Source organism: Arvicola amphibius, chromosome 4 (assembly GCF_903992535.2).
Source record: "Arvicola amphibius chromosome 4, mArvAmp1.2, whole genome shotgun sequence".
Lineage (NCBI taxonomy): Eukaryota > Metazoa > Chordata > Mammalia > Rodentia > Cricetidae > Arvicola > Arvicola amphibius.
Genome location: NC_052050.1, coordinates 102,104,676 through 102,122,922, shown reverse-complemented (window position 1 = coordinate 102,122,922; position 18,247 = coordinate 102,104,676). Strand labels below are relative to the sequence as shown.

General features: G+C 51.1%; 1 long non-coding RNA gene across 1 annotated transcript; it reads right to left on the bottom strand.

Annotated features, from left to right (window-relative positions):
* Window positions 1-1,248: 1,248 nt before the first annotated feature.
* Window positions 1,249-7,619, bottom strand: LOC119813361. Its single transcript, XR_005285174.1, has 2 exons — window positions 7,312-7,619; window positions 1,249-1,414 (listed from the first exon to the last, which is right to left on the bottom strand). It is a non-coding gene; the product is annotated as an uncharacterized LOC119813361 (long non-coding RNA).
* Between the last annotated feature and the right edge of the window lie 10,628 nt (window positions 7,620-18,247).

The following is an 18,247-nucleotide window of genomic DNA, read 5'->3' as shown; positions in this document are numbered from 1 at the left end:
TGAATGAATGCTCTTCCTGGTGACTCCTTAACCACTGGTGGCCTGTCACAGAGAACCCACTCTCCCCATTTCCCAGAGAAAACAAGTTTATAGAGGAACTAAACCAGGAAGGAGGCAGAGGGGTGTCAACAGCATGAGACAACCAGAACCACAGACGGGACTTACGTAGTGGCCTCTGGGGACAGTGAGCCTAGGAAGTGGCTCTGTCTCATTGTGTGGGTCACAGGGTACCCAGCACCCAGCGCTGTCAGTTTTGCTGAGTTTGAATGTTAGCAATCTCTGTAGCCTCACCATGCTCATACCAGCCGAGTGGGGAACCCCTAGAAAACAGGAGTTTGAAGAGTTGACCTCGGATACTTCACAGACCATGGTGCTGGTTCTGCCTCTTGCTTTCCACACATTACAGTCAGGGAGGCAGGGGTAGGCAGATCTCTGTGAGTTTGAGCCCAGTCAAAGCTACATATGTCAGACCCTGTCTCAAAAAGGGGTGTGTGTGTAAGAAAAAGAAATGCTCTCATTAAAAAAAAAAAATCCATGTGAAACATTCCCACCCGAAGGGGCAATCAAGCAGCTGGCCGTAACTAAAAATTTATTGTGCAGAGAATTAGCATAAATATTTGCATATTCATAACTTTTGTATAACGTATACCTTTAGATACAATTCACTTAAAAAACACCTAATGGGAATGTATAAGAGACTTGGAGAAACTTCTGCTCTAAGCCATGGGTTTCAGGTGTGAGGTACTTAGGCCCTGCTGTGGCAGAATCCCAGTGCTTGGGCTAAGCAAGTTGCTTCCAGAAACCATGGCTGCAGCTGAACTGCAGCTTCTCTGAGTCATCCACATGCATTCGTAAACATTAGAGCCCATACTAATTAGTTCTGTAGGCGCTGGCCTCCTCATTCCTTCAAAGATTTCAGAGTTTGTGATTTTCATCTCATTACATCTTTGGCTATATCCAAGAAACTCTGAAGGTTCAGGGAGCACAGGCCCTCCACTGACAAGATGAGAAACTGAGGCAGAGTGGGGAAAGTGTCCTGTTTCTGGGAGCTGGCAGGCAAGGGCTTCCCATCCCCACCCCACCCGCAGTGAAGATCCTAGAGCCCTGGAGGGACCAGGCCTGTCAAACTGGTAACTCTTGTTTTAACCCTGCATCCTCAGGGGCTAAGGCAGATGCAGCCATAGCCTTTTCCCAGGCCTGAGCGCCGTCATTTTACCCCTGGAGGGCAAAAAGCACATTTAGCAGGTGGCCTCACAAGGCATCTTTTTATTTTCTACGAGTTTTGAGCGCGGCAAGGGGAGATCCACCCCAGAAGTCAAGCAGCTGGGGCAGAGGCTCAGGGAACACCTCTTCCTTGAGTTGCTGGCAGCTCTCGGAGCTGCGGTCTTCCTGGCCCAGGGACCCCCGAGGCATACTGCAAGAGCAATAAGGATTTTTAGGGGCATTATGATAGTGGAATGGAAACACATCTGCCCCCAAAAGTCCCTCATTTTCCCTGCGGTAACCAACCAGCTGGCAGGAAGTGGAGACTTTCAGAGGCACCAAGAGCCAAAACTAAAAAGGAAAAAAATGCAGAAAGTTAAAGCAAACTTCAGACAAGTGAATCTTTTGAGGGGTGTGGTGCCAGGCAGTCTCCCAGGAGCCTCGGCATCTGTGAGGCAACTGGCTAGATGTGTCTTTAGGCAGAAGTTTCCATACAGACATGCTTCAGTGCACATGCAGGGAGCCAGGCATCTGAGACCCCCACTCCACCCAAGCAGGCTCCAGAAAGGACCACGCAGACGATGCCCTAAAGGGGGTACACACAGGGGCCTGCCCTGTTTACCCCAAACGTCAAATATTCATTCCTGGCCCTTGCTGATAAGCAAAGAGAACAAGTGATCCATCTTCCTGCATTATGGGATAGCGAGTCAATTGCCTTGGAGACTGGAATGGAAATACCTAGGTGAGGTTCCATGGCTGACCCATGAAAGGTGAGGGCTTAGGGAAGGACCCCTGGGCATTTACAACTGAAGGGACAAAGTCACTCTGAATGTCCACATATGCCTTGGGGTCTGGCCACTAAAGTCTGGGAAAGAAGAAATTCACAGCGATGTCATCCCCAAGACATTTGACCTTTGGGGTTTCTACTGTGGGTGTCCCACCAGGCCAGTTAGCACCCAAGGGCTTTATAGGGTTAACCTATCCACAAAGGTTACTCTCAGCAGTCTGACATAGCACACTGGGCCACCTCAGAGAAGAGGCGACTGAAAACAGCTGGGCTGATGGAAGTGGTCTTTGGGATGAGAAGCCTTCCCAACACACTCCCAGGACTGGCTGCATGGCCCCAAAGCCTAGTGCAGCCTCCAGGCATCTGGGCCAGGCTGTGAGAGTGCCATTCCACCTCTAAGCATGTGACAGCCAGTAACTCGGCCCAGAGCTCTCCTTCCAGGCCAGCACCTAAGAGACTCTCCCGTGAACCTGAGGCTAAATGTGGCCTGGCCCATGAGCCCTGCTTGGGTCTTTTGATTGTCATGCTGAGATACATTGAGGAGCCATCCTGAGGCCTGGAGTTCAATTACTAGGGCCAAATGAGAATCCTAAGGATTCAGCTGACTCATGGCTGGACCCAGCATCCCAGAGCAGGTGGATCTGCCAAAACTGAGCAGGCCGTAGACACCCTCCCCTGCAGGGTTTCGGCCAGCATACCCACCCAAGCCTCACACTCAGCCTGTATCAAGGTGGTGCAGGTGTCCCGTTTCTTTGCCCACCTGCCCCTCCCTCTATGTCCTCAAATACCCTGTAGCCTTCTCCCCACTTCTAGGTCCACAGCTCTGCCTCTTCAGGCCCAGGCAGAGAACACTTAACTCCCAAGAGTAACCAGGCTGCCTGGCTGGGGGAGAGATTGGCAAAGGATTCCATAGTAGTAGCTGAAATGGGTCACAGGGCATCCCAACCTCCCTCACCACCCCTGGGCAGCAGCAAGGCTTTACTTGGCTACAAAAGCACAACTCTGTACTGGAATTTTCTAGAACTCTGTGTGTGTCCCAGAAGCTAAGTGCAACGGCTTCACGTGCTTCCTTCTGAAAGGAACCTTCCCCAGAGTCCACAAGGTCACCAAGCTTGAGCCTCACGGGGTCTCTGAGAAGACCACTCTGGGGACCCAAATACCCACTTCCTCACTAAGCTGCTTCTACTCAGACCCCAGGCGAAAGCCCTCCAGGCCACTATCTGGAGCTTGTTTGGGCTCTAGTCATGGCAATATGGTCAGGTCTGGGCCCCAGTTGGCAGCAATCCAGGCTGTCTTGGGCACTGATGCCAACAGGCCCCAGGCTGGGCTCTCATGGATGGTTCCAGCAGGAGAGGCCCATTTGCTGATGTCTCAAAACTTGGATACCACACTGAAACTCAGCAGTTCAGCCCTGCACCTAGGGTGGGTCCTCTGCAGGAGCTTGCCTGGGCCTGTGCCCTCCACCTCGCCTTCCAGGGCTTTCCCTGGGCATCACTACCATTGTGTCCTCCAGGGTGTTGTCCCTTCCTGCCACAGTGCATGAAACACTGAGGGGAAGTGAACTTTGTGGGTCTGCACAACTCGAGTGTCCTTTGTGAGGGCGACGATGAAAGATCAGAAACTTTGTCATTATCTGCCCGTGTCTCCGCCGCTACGGACTGTGACGGCTGCAGCAGAACACTGGCAGCTTCGGAAAGAAACCACTAGGTGCCTGGGGGTTTAGCCTGGCATGGGGTGAACAGAAGAACCCCAGAGTCTGTTGTTCCCTTTTCCCCAAGCCTCCCTGAAAAGTCTCCTCTGTTTATAGCGTGCTTTGTGTGGGGCATGGGTGAAAAGGGTTCATTTTCGTCTTGTTCCAAATCTGAGAAGCAAGAAGGACTTCAGGTTAGAATGGTGGGTGAAGAGGACAGTCCAACACCTAAGTCTGACGACGTCTTTCCTCTGTGTGTGTTATCTGACAAGTGGTTCTAAAGTGGGGACTTGTGTGCCTGACTCATTTCCATTCATTTCTTTATGCCTAAGATAGTCATTTACTATCCCGGAGAGCTCCAAGCTTACCTGACCTGGATCTTCCTGTTGCTTGTTTGTTTATTTCCAGTGCTAGGGTTGAGTCCAGGTCCTTATGCACCTCAGGGAAGAGTTCTATCTCTGAATCACTCCCCCAAACCTTCTTTCAGCTAGAAGAGGGGTTTCCCAGCTTCCATTGGCTTGAGTCACGAGTACACACTTAGTTTTGAAGGACACATCCCTTCTAGCTCACTCCTAGTCATAAACTATTGACTTATTTTCTGTTGAAAGTTTCCCCTGTACAACATATATATTGCAAAGGACTAAATTCAAAGTTGCTCATCCCCTCTGCACCCCACCCCGCTCTAAATCCACACTCCTTGCATGAGCAAGGAGCTGAGGTGGTGGGAAGTAGTGACTGCTTTATGAAATGAAGGTTCACACGGGCAGGCCAAAGGAGAAAAACCTAAATGTATTTTGAGTATTCAACAGTACCTTGCTGGATTTTTTTTTTCTTATTGGCAGGAGAGGGAACCTGGGTGGTAGCTAGAACATGTAAAGAATCTGCACTGGTTGCTGATTTCGTGACTGTGATCTCTCGCTGCACAGCGCAGATTTATAATCTCTATGACGGCTCACTGCACAGCACGGATTTATAATCTCTATGACGGCTCACTGCACAGCACGGATTTATAATCTCCTCACAACACTACTTGTTTGCAAACTTTGGTTGGGGGTAGGGAACAGTTTGCTAAATATATTCATAATTACATGTGTGGACGCACAGAGCTGAATGTAAACACTGCTTCATACTTTGGGTGTGCCTACCTTAAAACAGGAATTGATTCCCATTTAATACTAAATTCCACCTGACTTTCTACATTTTTAACAATTCCATAATTTCCATTTTCAGCTTCCTCACCTCCATGCCAGCTCATGATCTGAGCTCAGCCTCTGGTACCCAGGCTCACTCTTTCACAGAATACACTCTCTTTGTACAAGTATCAGAAAAGGCTAATTTGGTGAAATTATTTAGCAGAGTCGATAGGATCTGGTTGTCAGTGGTGAGTCAGAAAAACACAAACACAGCTCACATGTGGCCGTCCCCTACGGGGGAGCCACAGCACCACCACGGACTCCTGGAAACAAGGAACTCTGGACGGAAAGAACGTTTCCTGTCTGCCCAGCACAAATGTCATCTGTGTCCGTATGTCACACGAGTGAGCAAGTCACTCAATCTGCTATCAGGGACTCAGTTCAAAAGCTATTGAGGTGGTCTATTCCTGGCTGTGAACATTTAATTTAAATTCAGGCTTGCAAATAGCTCAGGGTGTGTAAATGCATATATGGTGTGCTGTGCTTACCCAAAAGAGGGTAGAGGTGTGTGTGTGTGTGTGTGTGTGTGTGTGTGTGTGTGTGTGTACACTGAGGTGACCGTCCTGACAGGGACATTTGCTCTCTCTGCCTTATAAACGTCTCCTGAACTCATGGTCCAGACTTTCTTACACAATGCTTTGTTCAGTGTGGAGTAGCAACAAATTACAAATTCGTGAATCCAGGTGGAAACAAACAGCCAGTTGCTTGCTCCTTTAACAGAGGTAAACCGAAGTCATTATGGTTTATCTCAGTGGAGTTTAAGGGTTTCAGGCTAAGAAACAGACCCCGAGTCTACATTTCCTACTGGTCTTGTCTCCTAAAAGGCCCCATAAAGCCTCGAGGGGTGTGTGTGTGTGTGTAGAGCCCGTACTTCCCCATTCTGCTATCTTTTGGCCTCTCAAGGAGAGGGGTCATGGCAGATTTGTACTGAGAACAGAGTTAGATAAGAATACCCTCCCACCCCAAGACAGCCTTTCCCCTTGACCAAAGAAACCAGCCTTCCTTCTCTGTGGGCTTTAGTTTCGGACCCCATAGCCTGGGGTGTTGGCCCTCACCCTCCAGGGGCTGCCAGGGCCCTAGTGCTTTGCAGTTAGGATGACCCCAAAAGCGGGACTTTGTGGGCCAGTTGGATAAATCACAAACTCATCTCGCCCTCAAAACCCCGATTCTGGGCCCACAGCCTCGGGAGCCTCTTTTCTGAAGTGAACCCCTTTGTGGGTGTAGTTCCCAGCTCCCGGCAAGCTTGCCTTAGACACAGGGTTCAGGAGAAGGCAGGATTACTAAAAATGCCTGCCTCTTACTGCTGGAAGGAAGTTCATCTCCCCCAAAGCCAGGGGGTCGCTGTGGAGAGAGATACTGTCCCACACAATCAGGCCTGAAAACATTCCAGCAAATGCCAGGGATTTACCAAGCATAAATCCAGTGTTTGAGGCGCCTCGAATACCCCACCCCATCCTACCTCCAGCTAAATAAAGTTCTATTTATGCCCTTAATTGTTGCTCATTAAAGTCAAATTTGCGGCTCAGTCCAGATTGGGAAAAATTATTTCCGTCTTTAATAGCTCAATTAGCTTTCGGGTTCCCAAGAGGACACCATTCCAAGCGCACCTTTTCTCCCCATTTTAATCCCCTCCCTTTTTCACAACTTCTTCTAAAAATAAATTATAAATATGGATGTGTTCTCAGAAGAGGTGAGCCGCACATTCCTCTGCTCCCCTTGGTGGGATTGGAAGCGCGAGAAACCCGAGCCGCCACTCCCCCCAACCCGAATGGCTAAGTCTTTTTTTTTTTTTTTTTTTTTTTCTCTAACCACCTCCCAACTTGGTGTCGTTTCAGTCCCAGACATCCGGATCCTCACCCCGAAACCTAGTTTTAATCTATTTATTTTACTCCAGTAGAGCTAGGCTACAGTCAAAGCACTAAGGCCAGCTGCTCCTAGAGGGAGGGGTCCCCCTAACTTTATCTAGGGGAAGGTGGTAAGCTGTTCCAGACTCTCGGGGACCTCCAGCGCGCCCTGCCAGCTGTGTCCCCGGACGCACGTGGAGTGTCGGGAGCGGCTGGGAGCCAGCAGCCTTGCTCTGCGCGGCATTGATATCGGGAACACGCAGCAAGTCAGTTTCTTGAATAGGTTTTCCGGGGTGGGGGCGGGGTGCTGGTTTTCCACCTCATGGTTCAACTCCAAGCCCCAGCTTGAAGGAAGTGGGAGCCGCTTCGTTCCCGTCCCACCCCCTGGCCTCACACACGCCCTTCTGGGGAAGGGGTTCGTGTGGGGTTAGCGTCTCCAGCCGCCAGGGTAGTGGCAGTCAGACAAGCATCGAGAGCTGGGTCCTGGGAAGAGTCGAGCGCGAGCCCCCGCCTCCACCTCCCTGTTCGGGTCCCCACCCACTCAGCCCGGCAGACTGCCGCCCTGCACCCTAAGCCCCAGGCCTGAGCACCCACCTGCGGCGCTCCCCCACCCCAGTCCGGGGCAGGGAGCGGTGCTGGAACAGCCAGGGCACTCACCGCGCCTCCTCCTGGGTGCAAGGAGCCCCCCACCCCACGAGGCGGCGCCTTTTGGCGCCCCGGCCCGAGTGCGCGGGGCGGGGTGCGCCCTGGGGCCCTGTAGCCTTTCCGCACGATCCTCTGGGCTGCACGCAGGGACTAAGGAGGGTGAAGAGGGGCTTCCAGAAACAAAAAGCAAAACCCAGCCCCCTCCCTAACCATGCTTGGAGAGACTGGCTTTCCTGCAACCCAGAGCAGCGCGCCGAGCCCACGGGGCTGCACCCGGCCTCCGCGCCTGCCACAAAGCCGCGCCCCCGCTCTGGTGCCCCCCACCTTCCCCCCCTCCCGTAGCCGCCCCGGGGCGGGGGCAGGGCCGGCAGGGGGTTGGCCGTACTAGGGAGGCGGCTACTTTCCAGCCCGGCCAGGGAAAGGGCTAGAGCTTTCAGGCTGAGCTAGTCCGCTCCAGAGGCTAGGTGGGTGGGGGTGGCTGGGGGCTACCTTCCTAGAAACCCTCTCCAGATATAGTCCGCGGACACCCGCATTCCTAGAAATGCGGCCCGGGCCAAGTCTGTGGCGACCCTTGCGGGGAATGCGGAGAGGGACACAACAGATCCCAGGGCTATCCATACTTGGGGAGGGAGAAGACTCCCCACTTCTAATGTGCCAAGAGAGGAAGATGACACTGTGCCTCCCTTGGGGAGATTAGGGGTGTTGAAGTGGGGAGCAGGCAGAATTCCAGGGATCCTTGTGCTGGAGGTGGGAGTTGCCGAGGTGCCCGAAATGGGGAGGCATCCACTTAAGATTCAGACCCTCGGCTCTGCCCCCTTCTTTTGGGAACTCCCGGTGCCTGCCTCAGGGAGCGCCTTTCGCCCCACCCCCAGCTTTCAGCAACCCCCCTCCCCCCCCTACACACACACGGAAGCAGGCAAGCGCCCCCAGCTCTTCCGCCCACTCCTCGTCTATCCCAAATCTCCTTATGAGGTGACTGCAGTGCCTTGGGAGATCCCCAGTCTAAATTTCAAGGGTATGCTCCACTCAGTTCCAGAAAAGTTGAGCTTTCTCCTTCCGAATCCACCGGCACTTTTGCGCTCCAGGCTCTGGAAATGGGGGTGGGGCACAAAGGGCACTCATTCTGCCTGGCGAAGTATTGACCTCTGGTGCTGTCCCCTGACTTCCAAAAGGTGCTTTTGGTTTCAACATTAGGGAGTTTGCCCTAGCTCAGCCGGTTCCTGAAGTCGCCCTCGCCCACCCCTACCCAAGGATCCCCAGAACCATTGCAGAAGCCACCACCCCTCTTGGTCAAAGAGGATCCGAATAACTGAGACACGCCTTGTCCCTTTTCACAGCTCAGCTTCTCTGCGCGAAAACGTGACTGGACTGAGTTTCTCGGGATCATAAAAAATGTATTTGCTGTCCTCTGTTGGCCAGCGGTTGTCACACTCTGAAAAGCTCATCAGAGAGAGAGAGCGCGCGCGCGCGCGCGCGCGCGCGCGAGAGAGAGAGAGAGAGAGAGAGAGAGAGAGAGACAGAGAGAGAGAGAAAGAGAGAGAGAGAGAGAGAGAGAGAGAGAGAGAGAGAGAGAGAGCGCAAGCCAGTCAGCGCCCTCCCTTTGCTTTAGTGGTACATCAGGACTGTGAGCCGCTGGTTCTGTGGCGCTTGTCTAGGAGGGTGCAAGGAAAGTTGGGGAGACACGGACCTCAAAGAGTGGCTTTTCCAGTAGCAAACTGGAAAGCATATTTGACAAAGGGAGACAGGTTGGATTCCTCCTACAGTGAAGGCATGATCACTGCTAACTGCCCCTTTAATCTGAGAGCCATACATTGTATCACCTTACAGACGGTGGCCGTTGTCTAGGCTTGTAGACCCAGGCTGTCTTGGGTCAGGGGACCATGATAGTAAGGCTGGACTGAGGTCATCTCTGGTGTATACTGTCCCACAGATGTCGTGGGCCCCTTTGTGAAGATCATAGAGAAACAGCTGGGTTCTGTTCCACTGGGCGCTGTCCAGCTGTGCAAACCCTTTGACACTGGGACCCAACACTGTCATCTACAGAGCTCATGCTTACGCCTGTGCCACCTGGTAAAAAAATCACATACACAAATTTGTGTGTGTCAACCTGTGTTCATAGCTATCCTTGGCTACACACAGACTGTGAGTCACAGGTTGGACACCCCTAGAGCCTCTCTAGGCCTCAGTTTCCCCATCTGTAAAGTGGAGCATCTATAAAAAAGCTGTGCGCCTGTGGTGGAGATTTAAAAAGAGGCTCTTTATTAGGAGTACTGAGAGAAACCATTGCTTGTTACTCGTGCTCGATTGCATTCCCTGGAGAGCCGGAGAGAAGAGGGGAGATGCCAGGCCAGTAGGGAGGAGGAACTAGGGCTGTATGTGGCAGGAGAAGGCTCCAGCCCTGCTCTGAAGCTCAGATGACTTTCTTCTGCTATAGAAGTGCCAGTGTCCTGCTGGGACAGCCATGCTCCCTGTGTTTGAAGCTGCATGATTTACCCTGACACTCCAATTTGGGTCCTGCCTGAACCCAAAGAGTTAGCTGGTTGGATACAGGAGGGCAAAACAGGCTCTGGTGGGCCATGTGGGGTGGGCCATGTATGGTGGGCCATGTGGGGTGGGCCATGTGGGGTGGGCCATGTATGGTAGGCCATGTGGGGTGGGCCGTGTGGGGTGGGTCATGTATGGTGGGTCATGTAGACTTCACCATAGGCTGGGGACACCTGGCTTTTCTCTGTAATTTAAACCCCCTTAAAAGATGCCCCCTAGATCTGTTAGAGTTCCTCCCGTTCCAGCCTAGCTCAGCTGCCCATAATCAGGCAAGTGATAGATCTGCGATCCAGTTAAGCACTGTTGCCATCAACATACATGGAAAACAACTTGCTATTTGACTTGAAGCCCTAGAAACCATGCAGGTCTTCTTCCAGGAAGGAGTTCCACTTGTTGGCCCTGTGGTGACACCAAAACTCAGCCGCATCCATGGGAAAGCTGCAAAGGGCCATGAAATCCCAGAGAATCGCAGCCAACCTGAGTCACTGGGAAAGTGCTAGGCTGGGAAGAGAGGGTGAGCACAGGCCTCTCGTTTCTCTGGGTTTTCATGGGGTCTGAGGGAAGGTGACAAAGCGTGACTCGCTACTATCTGGTGCCAGATGGGTGAGCAGGTAAAGACAGCCCTGGGGCCTCTCTGGGCCTCAGTTTCCCCATCTGTGCCATAAGCTCGTGGTGGTGACACACAAACAGAAGAAAGAAGCTGCCGCGTAGCCTGTGGTGGAGATTTCAAAAGAGGCTTCCCACCAGGAGTGCTCACTGAAACCTTACTGGTTGCTTGAGCTTGGTTGCATTACCCAGAGAGGCTTGAGCAGAAATGAGGAAGGGGAAGATACCAGGCCAGTGGGAAAGAGGAAAGCAGGCAGGACTGACTGTCAAGCCTGCTCCTACAAGTTGTCCTGAGTGTATATGCACAAACACACACACATAGACACACACAGACGTACACTCACAATACATACACACACAGACACACATGCACACATACACACATAATTCATACACACATACACACACAGACACACAATACAGATATACAGAGACACACACATACACTCACACACAGAGACACATATACACAGATATACATACATGCACACACAGAAATGTAATAATAATAAATTCCCTACATTTCCGAAGCAAGCACAAAAAATGTGACATAAACCTGAGGCAAGAATAATCTGAATTCAAACAGCCTGGGTAACTTAGCGAAGTCCTGTCAGAAACTAAACAGACAGCTTGCTAGGATGTCAGCACTAGCAAGGCCTAGTGTCAGCACAGCGAGGTCCATCCTCAGCATGGAACTAAGTTACTGTACAGTACACGTAAAAGTTTACATTGAACAAATGTAAGTGAAGAAGAAACGACATGTAAGTATATTGCAGTGAAGCTACTTGGACGTGGGTGGGGGTCAGGATAGAGAGAAACGGATTCTTGGTCCTTCCAATAGGATCTGGGGATGCAGTTTGAAGGGGACATGATGACTGCTCTTTTTACCCCATCAGAAGGCTGTGCCCACCCTTGTGACACCCATATGTCTTAGGGCATTATTGCTGTGAAGACACCATAACCGCAACTCTTAGAAAGGAAAACATTTAATTGGGTAGCTTGCAGCTTACCGTTTAGTCCATATCACCAGCGGCACATAACAGAGTGCAGGCAGACATGGTGCTGGAGAAGGAGCTGAGAGTTCTACGTCTTGATCTGCAGGAAGCAGAAGACCTCAAAGCCCACCCTCACAGTGACACACTTTCTTCAACCACACCTCCTAACAGTGCTACTTCTATGGGGGCTATTTTCTTTCAAACCATCACACCATGGGAGATAATGTTAAGAACCTAATCTAGGAGCTGGGGGTGTGGCTCAGGGTTAGGGTGCTTGCCTGGCATGCATGAAGCCCTGGGTTTATTCCACATAGATGGGGTAAGGTAGCACATGCCTGTAATCATAGTATTCAGAAGGTGGAAGCAGGAGGATTAAGGTCACCCTCTGCTACAGAGCAAGTTTAATGATGGCCTGGACTAAAGCAGATCCTGTCTTAAAAAAAAAAAAGCCTGGCAATGGTGGCGCATGGCTTTAATCCCAGCTCTCAGGAGGCAGAGGCAGGCAGATCTCTGTGAGTTTAAGGCCAGCCTGGTCTACAAGAGCTAGTTCCAGGACAGGGACCAAAGCTACACAGAGAAACCTTGTCTCAAAACTCCCCACCCAAAAGACCAAAACAAACAAACAACAACAAAAACCTCTTTGTAAATCTTGGACCACATTACTCTCACAGATTAGGTCTGAAGATCCCCCAAACCAGAAGGGTCTGCACTCTGGACTCCCTCTAGGGATTGGAAGAGTCCTTGCACCTGCCTGTGGGTGGTGCTAGACCCCGGGGTAAGAAAGGGCAGGATCCTGGGCCAAGGGCAGGAACAGCCCTCCCACACTCTCTGTGGCCCTTGGAGTCTTGGATGTCAAGAGCCACCTGGCCTTTCTTTGGGTGCCCTGTGTGCCTCCGTTCCTACATTTCTTTGTGAAATATAAAAACATAAGAACCAGCTGTGGTGGAACAGATCTGTAATCCCAATCCCTCAGGAGGCTGGGGAAGGGGGGTCACAAGTTCAAGGCCTGTCTGGGCAACTTCAGGAGTTCCTGTCTCAAAACAAAAGATGGACTAAAAGGGCTGGGGATGCTTCATAGCACTAGAGTGCTTATGCTCAGTACACATACAAAATAACAACGTGTGTGTGTGTGTGTGTGTGTGTGTGTGCGCGCGCGCGCGCGCACAAATGTACGTCATGGTGTATCAGTCCAAGAATGACCTGTGGAGTCTGTTCTCTTCCTCTACCTTTTTTGTGGGCTTCTGGAGTTGAAATCCAAGTTGCCAGGGGTTTGTAATAAACACTGAGTCATCGTGGGTCTACAGAGCAGGACCTACCCTTTGTCCCTTCTGTCAGACCAGGAGACTGTACGATCATGGCAGTGAGGCAACTCGTGCCAAAGGCACACGAGTCTGGAAATTTCTAGAAAGTTGATGGAAAACTGTGACGCCCAGCAAGGCATTTAGGGGAAGCACCGTTCACTATTTCTCAAGCTTTCTTACATTCATTTGTGGGGTGGCTCACTGGCAGGCGACAGATTTCCAGAGGTAGAGAAGGACAGGGTTATTCCACAGAGGCACAGGGGGAGCCACTAGCCCAAGGGTCCCCATGGGCTCAAACTCCTCCAAGCTGTGAATGCTCCGTCCACTAGGCCACCTTTCCTGGCTTCTGGCCTGGTACCTGTTCTTCCAGGCCCCAGTGTTTGCCTTTGCTTCAGCCTTGAGCTTCTGTTCCTCTGTCATTACACTGCACTCTTGAATCAGCAGCTCCCCATTCATCTGTGAGCCCTCCCCACACCTTCTCTCAAACTCTGAGGCCCTGGGCCACGCCCCACTGACTCAGCTCCAGCGACACAGGGCCGAAGGCACTGGGAGAGAGGGACCGAGGGTGAGGTTGAGGTGGCATCTCATTTGTGGCAATGTCAAAGTTTCCAGGAGGCCAGAGCTCCAGGCCCCATGTAGACAGACAAACTGCCACTTGCTGAGCCTCTGGCCTGTGGTTTCTGGGGCTGAGGCAAATATCGTCATCACCTGTTAAAGGTGCAGGCTGGTAGAGAGCGTGGCTTCACAACAAAAAGAAACTGGAGATCCAGCCACTGCTCAGTACAGAGCTTTAGCCTTCTTGAGTTTCAGTTCCCATGGTGGCAATGTTGGGCCGTGAAAAGATTGCATGGTCCCATGAAGGCTTGCAGAAACCAGGCACAAGGTGCGTGCTCAGTAAATGATAGCAATTATCATGGGCAAAGACGTGTGACGAGGGCCAGCTGTGCCCCTTCTGTGCAGTTACACGTGTGACGGTTTCCCTTTGGGGAGGGCTGGTTGCCTGTCCCTGGCATCAGTCCTGGCATCAGTTTCCTCCACCACTGGAGCCATGGCGGAGGGGGTATTTGTCCCTGAATGGGTGGACAAGCACAGCCTGACTGACCTGTCCCTGACACTGCTGAAGGAGTATTGAATGCTTAGCATTTCAGACATGTAGCCTAAGTGTGTCAGTACACTAGAGGAAACCAGATTTATTGGCGCATGCCTGGAATCCCAGCACTTGGGAGGCAGGAGGACTGAGAGCTGAGGACTAGCCTTGGCTACATCAAAGAATCTACCCCTCCCCCAAAGGATGCCATGTCTTGTAAAATCATAAGAGCTGAGGAGGTGGCAAAGTGTTTGCTAGGTAACTATGAAGCCCTGAGTTTGGCTCAGCTCTGCATGAAAAGCAGGATGTGACAGTGTATACCTGGAATCACAGCGCTGGTGCAGCAGAGAGGGGAATCCTTGGGGCTTGCTGGTGTCAGTCTAACTGAATGGGCATGCTTCAGTTGCAGTGAGAGGTGCCGTCTAAAAACACAAGGTGGAGAGCCACTGAGGAAGACACCAACAGTCACCTGCAGCCTCTACAGGGAGGGATACTTGTGCACACACATAAACACCACACACCCACAAAAACACATATACATACTTAATACATATAGCATATACAACAACAAAAAACAAGAAAGGAAAGAAGGAACCAAAATGCAAGAAAGGAATGGAGGAGGAAGAGAAGGAAGAGGAAGAAGTGGAAGAGGGGGGAGTGTTATGGTTTTGGTCCCTGTCCCTTTAAGAGACAAGCTACACCCACTCCCTCCCCCATCTGCTGAGGCAGGCTGATCTTCAGCTTCCTGCCTGAGCTTGCTCTCTTTTCTATCTTCCTCTCGGAGAGGCAGCTTCGCTTCTGCCTCTCTTCCTCTCTCTCTCTCTCTCTCTCTCTCTCTCTCTCTCTCTCTCTCTCTCTCTCTCTCTCTCTTTCCCTCCCTCCCTCCCTCCCTCCCTCCCTCCCTCTCTCTCTCTCTCTCTCTCTCTCTCTCTCTCTCTCTCTCTCTCTCTCCCTCTCCCCTTCCCTCTCCCTCCCTCCTTTAATAAAGCTTTATGTCTATTTTCTGTGTTTGTGCCGTTAAGCTGCCGCCGCCATCTGCCACCACCATTTGCCCCTGCATGTTCACGTGTGCTCACCTGCTGCCCTGGTCACACGTGTTTCGCGAGTCTCCACGCAGCTACGTGCAGCTGCCCAGCTACTATCTTTTTAAGAACAAAAGGGAGGAGGAAGAGGTAGAGAAGAAGAAAGAGGAAGAGAAGGAGGTCGAAGGAGGAGAGAAAGCAAGCTATGAAAGAGAGATACAAACAAGGTAGTCTGGTCTAAACAGAAATGATCAGATTGTTCTGCTGCTCCAAGGGAACAGAACTTCTCTTTAAAATCCACGTTAGTGTGGCCACAGCCCTGCGTTACACCAACAGCAATTTAAAAATAAGCCTGCTGGGTTTGGAAGGTTTTGTTTTTGTTGTTCTTTTGCCTGAGGCTGCCTGCCATTGGCAGCCCACAGGCCTGGATGACCCGATAGTGTTTCATTTGGCCCACATAGCATCCAAAATAATACAAATGCATTTTATTTCAGCGGCCAATATTTTAAAATTGGGAATATCATTTTTTTTAAATCCAGTTTTAAAAAAATAGATGGCCAAAGGATTTGCACTTCAAGGGCCACAGTCCCACTGGGCAACAGCCAGCTGGAGCAGAGTGGTGGCATGGGCTAAAGCTGTTGGTGGCATGCTTGCTTCGCTTGCAGAAGCATTGGGTCCCATCCCCAGGACCACATAAACTAAGTATGGTGATGCATGATGATAGCCATATGAGGACTTGAGGGATGGAGGCCAGAGGATCAGAAGTTCATGGCCATTCTTGGCTACATAGACAGTTCCAACCCAGTCTGGGCTACGTGAGAATTTGTCTTGAACTGGGGGTGGGTAGAAAAAGAGAGAGGGGGAGGGAGGGAAGGAAGGAGAGAGAAGAAAGAAGAAGAGGAGGAGGAGGAGGAGGAGAAGAAGAAGAAGAAGAAGAAGAAGAAGAAGAAGAAGAAGAAGAAGAAGAAGAAGAAGAAGAAGAAGAAGAAGAAAGGAGAAGAAAGAGGAGAAAGGTGAGGAAGAGGAGAAAGGGGGTTGTTTGCAGATCTTGCAAGATAGTGAGCTTCCTAATGTATTGGTTCAGTTTTGCCCACAGTAAGTTATCCATTTAATCCATCTACACTCACCTGGATGAGGGGGCCCCTGACAAAGAAAACACAAAGCCACCCTGTGATCTACTCAGCAGAACCACTCACCCCACCCCTGGTGTACTCTGAATAGCTGCCACTCCAGGCTCCGCCAATACTGAAACACCCTTCTGGTTTGAAATGGGGTTCTCAGAGCATGAATGTATACAGACTGCACTCCCTTATGAAAGGGCCCATTCTTTAAAAGAAAAAAAAATAAATGTAGTTTTCTAAGCCCCTGATAGCCTAGGTGGCAGGCATGGGGTGGTTGGGAGGTGGACCTGCCAGGGCTGCCCCCTGCAGCAGGTCAGAGCCAGGGACACAGCTTTTTCATCGGCATCTTGTCCTTGTAAGCGCAGGCTCATTGCGATGGAGCCTGCGCTCCAGAATCCTTGCCTGTTTGCTCCTCACCGTCTCTTTCATACGTTTTTTTTTGGGGGGGGGCAGAAACAGTGTGTCTGAAAGCCTCACTTTGTTGGGACTGTGGTTTCTCTTCTGCCCTTGCCCTGACCCACCTTTGTAATCCCAGCACTTTGGGGGCTGAGGCAGGGGTTCACACGTTTCTAGCTTCAACTCCATAGTGACACTTTGTTTCAGAAACAAAAACAAACACAATGCCCACAAAATTAGTGCACATGTGCACAAGTAACACTGACAGCTGTTTTCACAGACTCAGAACTTTAAAGTTCTAGTAAAGTTACAGTTATTCAGGAGCGGCTAAAAGCAGAGGTCCACTCCACTTAAGGCCCAGCAGTTGGAACATGGTGTTAGGGACCTGAGGGAGAGAGGCTCATGTGATGAGTACATGCCACATGCAAACAAGTAAGCAAATGTCAAAGAGACACAAAGAAACTTTTGGAGGCAATGCGTACTGACCTCTGCATTATCACACAGTTAAAGTTAACTTTGTGTAGTTGTTTTGTGTATGTGTGCATGGAACTGGGAAGGGAGCCTATGGCTTACCCTAAACAACACTCTACCTTCCAGCCACAGCCCCGCCCATTAACATATCTGTATGTGCGTGTGCCTTCATATTTGTTCGTGTGCCTAGGTGTCATACAGGACTATTCTCCAAGCCAAGCAACTACCATTTCAGAGTGTTCAGGTATACTCACTAACATTTAAGCTGGGCTTGACTGTTTACAGATCCTCACAGAGGAAAGTAGGAGTCATAGGACCCTAAAAAGTACCCAGCCACTTCCGGATACTGTTGTATACAATTGTCCTAAGTGGGACGGACCACCATATATGGGCTGGAGAAGAGAGTATGGGTAGACTATTCAGTGCAGCCTTTTGAGGGAGGAGCCACAACCCCTCACCTATGTCCTGTTAGGGAGCACCACACCCCTCACCTGTGCTCTGTTAGGGAGCACAACACCCCTCAGTTATGCCCTGTTAAGGAGCACCACACCCCTCACCCTGCCCTGTTAGGGATGAGCCACCACACCCCTCACCTGTGCTCTGTTAGGGAGCACTACAGCCCTCACCTGTGCTCTGTTAGGGAGCACTACAGCCCTCACCTGTGCTCTGTTAGGGAGGAGCCACCACACCCCTCACCTGTGCTCTGTTAGGGAGCACTACAGCCCTCACCTGTGCTCTGTTAGGGAGCACTACAGCCCTCACCTGTGCTCTGTTAGGGAGGAGCCACCACACCCCTCACCTGTGCTCTGTTAGGGAGCACCACACCCCTCTCCTCACCTGTGCCCTGTTAAGGAGAACCACACCCCTCACCTGTGCCCTGTTAGGGAGGAGTAGTAGGAGGACCTAGGAAGGAATTTTAGCAAAAGTCATTAGTTTGGCTAAGCTGACTGCCCAGTGAACCTGAGGGCTCCTCCTGCTTCCACCTTCCGAGTCTTGCCCAGCTTTTCACATGGGTCTGGGGATCAACCAAACACAGGTCCTCAAGCCTGTGTGGAAAGGGCTCCACTCACTGCATCTTTCAGACTCTATCTTAAGACAAGCCAGAGCAAAACCTCCCCTGACTCAGCTGAGGTTATTGTTATCCCTTCAAATAATAGTTTTTCCAGTGATCAGCTGTAATGTCGTAAAGTATCTTTTGTAGAACTGTCTGACTGGTCGTTAGAAGTCCATGAGAGAGCCAAGATGGGGCAAACTTGTAATCACTGAGGCAGGCCAGCCTGGGTAACTTAGTGAGACCCTATCTCCAAATTAAATAAAAAGGAGGGTGTAATTCAGTGGTAGA